General features: G+C 44.1%; 1 long non-coding RNA gene across 1 annotated transcript; it reads right to left on the bottom strand.

Moving 5' to 3' along the window:
• Window positions 1-2,866: 2,866 nt before the first annotated feature.
• Window positions 2,867-6,729, bottom strand: LOC132649219 (uncharacterized). Its single transcript, XR_009587660.1, has 3 exons — window positions 6,647-6,729; window positions 5,870-5,990; window positions 2,867-3,084 (listed from the first exon to the last, which is right to left on the bottom strand). It is a non-coding gene; the product is annotated as an uncharacterized LOC132649219 (long non-coding RNA).
• Between the last annotated feature and the right edge of the window lie 2,183 nt (window positions 6,730-8,912).

The following is an 8,912-nucleotide window of genomic DNA, read 5'->3' on the forward strand; positions in this document are numbered from 1 at the left end:
AAGCAGGCAACTGTAAGCAGGTGGCTTCTCTTTATAGTTTCAACCCCTCCCCGACCCAAACTATTATCAAAGCAGGGTAGCGATGGAATGAAATTCATTGTCAGGTTGAGGTTTGGCCATTTCCAGTTGTTCTGTCTGCTTTGTGCTTGTGACTTAAGATATGAACTCTCAGCTTTCTGCCTAGTTCGCATGCTTAGCTATGGTGGCCGTGCCTTGCTGCGATGATGGCAATGGACTCTTATTCCTCTGGAGCCGTGAGCCCAAATAAATTTCATCCTCCTATAAGTTGGCTGATCATGGTGTTTTGTCCAAAAAAGTAACTAAGTAGCTGAGTGGGGTCTTGTCATTCAGATAAGGTTCGGATTTGTGAAAAGAGCATCTAGGACATTTTCTGATCCTAACGAGGCTAAAAACCTGCTTCAATGTCATTCAAAGGGCCAGAAGGCAACACAAAGGGCTGAAGCAGGCAGCACAAGTTGGCAGCGTCGTCCACATGGTTTAGCTTTAGAATCGTGAAAGATGCAAGACTAAAGGGGTCGTAGAATCCTCCTCTGTAGTTTCAGAGAGCCACTGGGGCCCGGCAACATGAGGCAGGGGAGTCCCTGTGTGAAAAAAAGACTGTGAGGGTAGGAAACCCTGGGAGGCCATTTTGTGATGCTGTGGACATGAAGTCTAGGCTACGTTATAGACCCCAAACTGTTGGAGATGCTGGAGCCATGAGATATCTTCCAAGAAAAGGTATATACAGTGAATGGGACCAGACCAAGAGAGAGATGTATGTTATATCTCTAGAACATCACTAGAAGGTAGAGCCATCCAAGCCCAATGAAATTAAATTCCCAGGCATGTGAGGTTGATCTAGAGAATCTGGTGTTTCTTCCACTGAGCTTTGGTCTTGTTTGGATCCAGTATTTTCTCACTAAGCTTCCACTCCTCCTTTTTGGGATGGGTAAGATGTACTCTGTGCTTTTCTATATTGGAAGTATGTAATTTGCTTTTTTATTTTGCAGGAGGTTACAACTGCCTTTCAAAAGAGATTTTGGACTTATAATCACTGCTGAAACTCTAAAAGACTATCAGGACTTTGAAGTTGGACTAAATGCATTTTGCATTATGATGCGGTCTGTGAGGACCAGGTTGCAGAATGTGGTGGTTTGAATAGAATGTCCCTACTGGCTTATGTAATTCAGTGCTTGGTGGTCAGCTGATGACACTATGTAGGCGGGCTTAGGAACATGTGACTTGGTTGAAGCATGTCACTGGAAGAGGGCACTGAGAGTCCAAAACAATGGTTATCAACCCTCTTAATGCAGTGACCCATTAATACGGTTCCTCGTGTTGTGATGACCCCCAACCATAAAGTTATTTCCAATGCTATGCTTCATAAACTCACCTCATAACTGTAATTTTGCTACGGTTATGAATTGTAATGTAAATATTTTTGTTTTCCAACGGTCTCAGGTGACCCCTCTGAAAAGATCATTCAACCCCCAAAGGCACCACAATCCACAGGTTGAGAACCACTGGTCTGAAGACTTCTGCCAGTTGGGGGTTGGCTCTCTTGCTCTGTACTTCTGATTAAGACGTGGACCCTCAGCTCACTGCTCAGGCCACTATGCCCGCCTGCTGGCATGGCTCCCTGCAGCGATAGACTTTCACTCCATAACCACAAATTCAAACAAGCCCTTCCCTCTGTAAGTCGCTTTGGTTATGGTGGCTTATCATAGGAAAAAAAATAACATACATAAACATAGAATAGGCTAGAGTGAATGAAAATTCCTAAAAAGAAGTTGTGTACAGATGCAAACAACAACAACAAATGAAAAGTCTTTGTCTCCAGAGATTGATGGACAGATTAGAATTTCAGTACTGTGGAAAGAGTGGAATTTTGTAGGTTCAGAGGCTGACTGCTTTATCTTGAACTAGTTTTAGTCTTCTGGGACGGCCATTCCTTGCTCCACCCTGTATCTGAACTTACACCTTGCGATAATAAATAGAAGCTTCTTAGAATCTACTAACTTAGCAGAACACTAGTCTTCAACAATCTAAGAGCTTAGACTGTCACCTGATAACAGCTTGGGCCTATAGAGTCCTGTTGCTATTAATTTATGGTAGGGTCTAATAATGTTCATTATTAGCCCTGTAATCATTACAGTGGTATTATCTAACCTACTATGATCAGTAAAGGACACAGACTCCTGATAGATTTTATAATGGCCTTATTTCCCTTTGGACTGGGCAGATAATTCCACCTACGCTATCTCCTATCTCCCATCCCCTATCCCAGTCCATCTGCTTTAACCATTCCTAACTAGACTCCCATCCCCAATTCCAAAATGCTTGCTAATAATCTTCATCGGGGCCAATTCCTCCATCCATGCCGGCCATAAGCTCCTTTCCACACTAACCCGTCGCGGCTTCCTTCTTTCTTCTTCTCTTCCTCCTGACTCACACCTTCCCAAGATCCTCTCTGTTCTCCAAGCCCTCGAACCTTAGCCACACCCACCCCATTCGCCCTGCCCACGTGTGTCGGCTTTTTATTAGTCAAACAGGAATAAGTTTTTAGACAAGGTGACAAATATCATTTTGGGGTACGTGAGTGTCTGCTCCTTTGGGCAGCAAGCAAATCTTGGCGGCCAATAATCAGCATCAGAATACACGGCAACAGACCAACCCCCAACATAAACGAACCTCCCCCGTCTTGATGCATCTGCCAGGCTGGCGTACCCGCCAGTATATTCCAAACTTACCTTTATTTATGACTCTTCTTTAGTCTGTTAAAGCATTAATAATAATAAAAAAACATCATGAAACAGCTTCCACATTGGAACATGAGAATTCGGGAAAACCTAAATCATACCTGGGTCATTGGTCACTCAAAACGGCTCCAGAATAAGCTATCTTTTATTCCCTTTAAGGTGAAAGCTGCGGTTTTTATGTCGAAACTGAGCTCAGTGAGAGCATACAATCCAGACTTGAGGTTATTTTCGAGAAGCTCAGTGTGAAGGTCCTTTAAGGGAGGGTTTAAGATACGGGCAGTTGGAGGGATTCCTCTGTTTGTGGTCTGAATACTCTATGAAAAGTCTATGGGAATAAACAGCAGTCATGTCAGAGAGCATAGGAAGTCAGAAACATGCCCTGGCAAATGCTAAGGACTAAGAGGCGTTCATGAGCTCTCTGGTAAGGTGAGTGGTTTTGGTAACATCGTTTACCCTTTTCCAAAGCATAGCATGGGAAGTATGAAAATCGTGGTGAACTTTAAGGGGTGACCTGGGCAGCGGTCCTAGACAGAAAGCAATCCAGCCATGGCCTCCTATAGCTTAGCCTTTTCAGTTTCTTCCAAACCCAGAGCTTCCTGTGCTGTGGCCTCTTGAGGGCTTTGTGGGGAAAGAGTTGCAGCAACTTTGTTTTTTAGTTTTTGTTTTTGTTTTTTGTTTGTTTGTTTTGCATATGATATGTTTTGTGGACTTTTTGAATTGTCTGGTGCCTGGGAAAAGCTCAAATCAGAGGTAATAGAATCATTACAATAAAGAAAGAAGAGAGTATGCTTAAATAATTGGTGGGAGTTACTGTGGTTATCTAAATCAGGGGACCTGGAGCCTTTGTAAACTGCTGTTTGACCAAACAGCTGGGCACCAGGAGTCTCCTCAAGCAGACACAAAGGATTTGACTGCAACCCAACACAGGCTTAGAGATTTCAGTCAGCTTTTTAGTACATCTGTTATAAATACGGATGGCCATGGATCAATAAGATAACTCAGCAAGGACAGGCACCTTTACCACCAAACATGACCACCTAAATTCAGTCTCTGGAACTCTACGTGATAGGAGAGGAGAACCAACTTTTGCAGGTTGTCCTCTGACCTCACCATGTGTGCTAAGGTACACGAAACTCTCTCCATATATGTGTGTGTGTGTGTGTTTTGTTTTGTTTGGCTGTCCTGGACTCATTTTATTGACAGGGTGGCCTTCAACTCACAGTAATCCTCCTACCTCTGCATCCCTGAGTGCAATGAATATAGGGTTTTTTGTTTTTAATTATTTATTTTTTATTTATTACAATTTATTCACTTTGTATCCCAGCTGTAGAAACCTCCCTCATCTTCTCCCAAACCCACCTTCTCTCTTTCTTCCGCCCCTATGTCCCTCCCCTCATAATTTTAAAGGCTTTTTTAAAAACTGGAGAAGTGACTCAGCACTTAAGAACATTTATTTCTCTCTCAGAGGACCAGAGCTCAGTTCCTGGCACTTATATGTTGGCTTTCAACTGTAACTCCAGTTCCAGGGGATCTAATGCCCTCTTCTGGCCTCTATGGACACCAGACACTCACATGGTGCACATGCCTGCAGACACACACACACACACACACACACACCAAATAAACAAATAAAATAGTTTAAAAGATTTTTTTTTAATGAGTTTGCATAGGGCTGGAGAGATGACTCATAGGTTAAAAGCATTGGCTGCTCTTACATTGGAATCCAGTTCCCAAATCCCATATTAGCAGCTCATAACTGCCTGTAACTCCAGATTCAAGGGATCTGAAACCTCTGGCTTCTTGGGAACCTTCCTTCATATGTATATACTGACACACAGACACACACACATATACATAATCAAAACTAAAACTAGATCCCAAGAAATGGAGAGGCAATCAACTATTACTATACTGGAAGACCCAAGCAAACAAAGAGAAAGCAGGATATACAGATATCATATAGGGGAAAGAAAAATACTTAAAAATCTTATGAGTATCTTTAGATAAGACAAAATAGTGAGACTAGAAATAAGAATAGAAAAACTGGCCAGGTGTGCTATCTCATGCTTGTAATCTCAGCTCTTGGGGGACAGTGAGCAGAAGCATCACCTTGAATTCAAAGTCAGTCTGGGCTACATAATAAATTCCAAGACAGCCTAGGTTAGCTTGGATTAGATTAGATTAGTGACTCTGCCTTAAAATAAAATGGTAAAACTAAACTCTAAAAAGTTATTTAAAAGGTTCTTGAGAACCGCAAAATGTAATAGCATCAACCAAATCCAGTGGAGACACTGGAAGAAAAGCCGGACAACTCTTGTAGAAAGTAGAGTAACGAAAGAAGTGGGCGGGAAGCAGGAGAGAAGCAGCAAGCACAGTCTGGAAGGTTAAACACCAGATGGATAGGAACTCTGCAGAGACAAACGGTGAAAAAAAATGAGGAACACATAATTATAGAAATACATGAAGAAAATGACTGAAAACAGTTTTTTTTTTTCCAGACACAATTTTTCTTTGCAGGGGGGGAATCTATCATTTCTTACAATCCAAGTGCAGAGTATAGTTAATTTGAAATTATTTTTCTCAAGTTCCTTGGGGGAAAAGACAGAGATTTACACACAAAGTGTGGTGCACACTAGAAGAAGCCAAGAGCTGAACTGTGCAGCCCCTGTGACGTACCAGCTATCCTAGGGAACTCTAAATAGACGCCCCCAATTGGGGCAAGAGAGTACGCCCCTATACTCCCTTTCTCTCGGCCATGAATTTGGGGAAGCCATAAAGGTCAGTCAGCTTCTCCGTATCTGAAGACAACTCTTCAGGAAGACCCTGATAGCCCCAGCTACCGCAGCTGGGGAAACGAAAGCCTCATAGACTGGAAGAGGAAGTCTGGCAGTCTACACAACATCTGCTTTGCTAGTTAGAGGACGGGCTTGTCGTTTTTTTAAAGTCTTTTTTTAGTACATGTTGACTAAGACCTCCTCCTGGTGAGACACAGGCTTGTTGGTGACCTGTCTGCAGAGGGTGCCCTGGCTCCCCATGGCATGCATGAGCACAACAACCCTGGCTGGGAGCTGGGTCTTCGAGTGGTGGAGGCTCTCCAGCACTGCCTGTACCTGGAGCATGGATTCTCTCCAGTTAGAGCGACGACGGTATTAACAGGCTCACTGCTGCCAGGCAGGCGGCTCCTGCTGTTTGTCGACTCTGTCTCACTTGTGATATCCATCTCACTTGGGTCTGAACACAAGTAGCAGAAGAATGAGGGGTTTAATGAGAAACTTCAACAACACCCTTCCCCACCCCCGACACCCTATGCAGCTATGCTTGTTCAAAGAGAAAACAGTAACTATATTTTTCAGAAGTGGTGACTTAGAAGCATTTGCATCTTTAACGATTTCTCAGTTTACAAAAGATTGATATTCTGACACTGCATCATGAAACTTGAGTTTCTACTATCATGAAAGTTACAGAAGGGGAGTTAAGTTCTCATTATCAAACCTATTTCTTCATCACATCTCTCTCTTGCTCAATCAATTGGTGCCTGTTAAGTGAAGCAAGCTGGTGAGGTGGGTAGGAGAGAAGAGAAAAAAAGCCACACCAAGAGTCTGCTAGGTTCAGTACCAGCTATGACACACACACACACACAGAATGAATTGTCTCCTCATGTGTGAAGAAACTGGCTCAGAAGGGTTAAAAGAATGCTCCTCCCCACCCCCAGCATCACACAATACCAGAAAGAAAGGAAGAAAAATCAAAACAAAAAACAGTAATTGCCGATAGCACTTTTTTCAGAGTTTCACATCCAAGCTGTTTCCTAGGCAACCAGCATCCAGCCTCCAGGACTGTCTGTCTGAACTCAGAGGAAGGGGGGCTTGTAGCCAATGTCTACTCACCCCCTCATTTCCTGCCTTAGCGATGATGCCACAGCCCTTTGTTGGGGTGTTAATGTGGCGAACACAGAAAGCCCAGAAGCCTGTCCGTGGGATTCTATTTCAAATGAGCTATTTCTACTCACTGAAGGTCCAGATATCCATTGAGAACCTCCCTTGTGAGAACACTGAGCTCATTTCTATTTTTAATCACACCCTGTTTTTCCTCCTCTCACTTTTTTTATGGGGGGGGGACCCTGGAGCAAGAATGAGTCCTCTTTATTCACATGAGGTGGGACCCTTTGAAACCCATGAGAAAAGAAAGACCTCCCCTCTTCCAGCCCTGCCCATGGGAAAAGGCTCTACAGTGTCTTCTCCAGTTCCCAGACCAGGATGGGGACAGGGCTACCATGTCACTGCGTCACATATCCTGTTTGGCCTGGTGCCAGGTCTTTGTAGTGTGCATTTCCCCGGGCAGACACAGATGATGGTCTCTGAAACTTAGGGAATTTGCTTTCCAGGTGAGCTGGAAGAAGAGGTTGCTGTGATCCGTGCCATCACCGCTTTCACCTTTCTGCCTTCATCCATCCAAAAGCAGGTCCTTTACACTTTACTAAAAAGCGGAGCCAAACTTGCCCTTCTGATACCTATGGGAATGAAATTCAAACTCCTGCAGGTTGCTAAAATCCATCTCCTATGTTGCTACTGATAAGGACACCCCTGTGTTACATCTTCATTTACCATTTCAGGGAACAACCATCAGCCCCAAGGTTGTCACAGGTCATGGTCAAGAAGCAGCAGCCTCACTGTGGTCCTGGCCCATAGGGATGGGGAACAATGGGCCCTGCCCAGATCGAGAGTTGGTGGCTGAAAGTGCCTGACAAAGGTTCCAGATTTGACAGGAGATGGAGTCAGACTTTGTGCTCTGGAAAGAGCAGGGAGTGCAGGAGGGAAAATGGGAGTCAGACGACATTCTGGCAGGCAGACAATGGGGAAAGAGGCCGTGGAGAAACAACATTCTTCTGGCTTCTTCGTCACCCAGGACAAAGAGTTGGCAGACTTCCTTCTTCCCTTGGTGGACTCCCTCTGGCTGACCTGCTCTGATGTATCCTAGTCAGGCCCTGACCCTGGATGCTATGAGGCAGTCAGCCCACTCTTCTTTGTCTAGTTTGACCAGTGCAAAATGAAGGAAGGAGGAGCTGTTCTATACCACCAAAACTACTAAAAAGACCTAAGCCCCACCCCTGACCCCCACCCCGACCCCCACCCCCAGGTTGGTGGTACAGATTTCAGTGTCTGAATCTCCTTCTCACTTATGGGGACTTTGTCTTCTGGGGTGCGTGGGGGGTGGTGGTATGTGATATACTTTCACTTTTAATAAAACTTGCTATGACTTATTTTCTTTGTTTTAATTCTTTAGTCAATGGAGAAAAGAAGCCCAATCCAAGACCCCTAGACAGTAACATGGGGGGGGAGCTGTCATCTGTAATTTGAAGACTACTGACCCACAAAGGTAATTATGAACCAAGACAAACTGAGAAAGGAGAGAGGAAGGGTGTGGTGGTTTGAATGAGAATGCCTCCCTTAGGCTCAGATGTTTGAAGGCTTGGTCCTCAGTTAATGGAACTTTTTTGGGAAGGATTAGGAGGTGTGGCTTTGCTGGAGGATGTGTGCCACATAGAGGGGGCTTTGCGGATACCGGACCCAATTCTCTCTCCCTTTCTTCCTCCTTATTCCTCCATCTCCCTCTTTTCCTTCTTCTCCCTCTTTCTTTCTCTGCCTACAGATCACGATACAGCTCTCAGGTACTACTCCACTGCCATGCCTTCCTGCCACCATAATTCCTGCCACCGTATCATGGAGTCACTGTATCATGGAGTCACCGTCAGAAACTGTAAGCAAATCACCAGTTAATACTTCCTTTATAAATTGCCTTGGTCATACTAACACTTCACATCAATAGACAGAACAGTAACTATGACAGAGAGTGTGACAGTTAAGCTCTCCTGACCCCTCCCTCCCCTTGAATAAGGGATTCCCAGGTTTAGTAAATGGAATTTCTAGACTGGTAATTCTACTTCTCCTTTACTCTGCTAGGGAGATTCCTATTTAGATTTTAGCTCTAATGCCTATCAGAGAACAAGAGAATTTTTTTTTTGGTAGTCTTAATCAAAATTTGCTGGAGCTGGCTTCTGGGAAACTTCACAACCTTTACTTTAAATGAGAGTGAATCTTTCACCTTTACCGTATTAATCATGTCTTCTCAAACAAGAAGGAAGATTTTATCTTA

Source organism: Meriones unguiculatus, chromosome 19, assembly GCF_030254825.1.
Source record: "Meriones unguiculatus strain TT.TT164.6M chromosome 19, Bangor_MerUng_6.1, whole genome shotgun sequence".
Lineage (NCBI taxonomy): Eukaryota > Metazoa > Chordata > Mammalia > Rodentia > Muridae > Meriones > Meriones unguiculatus.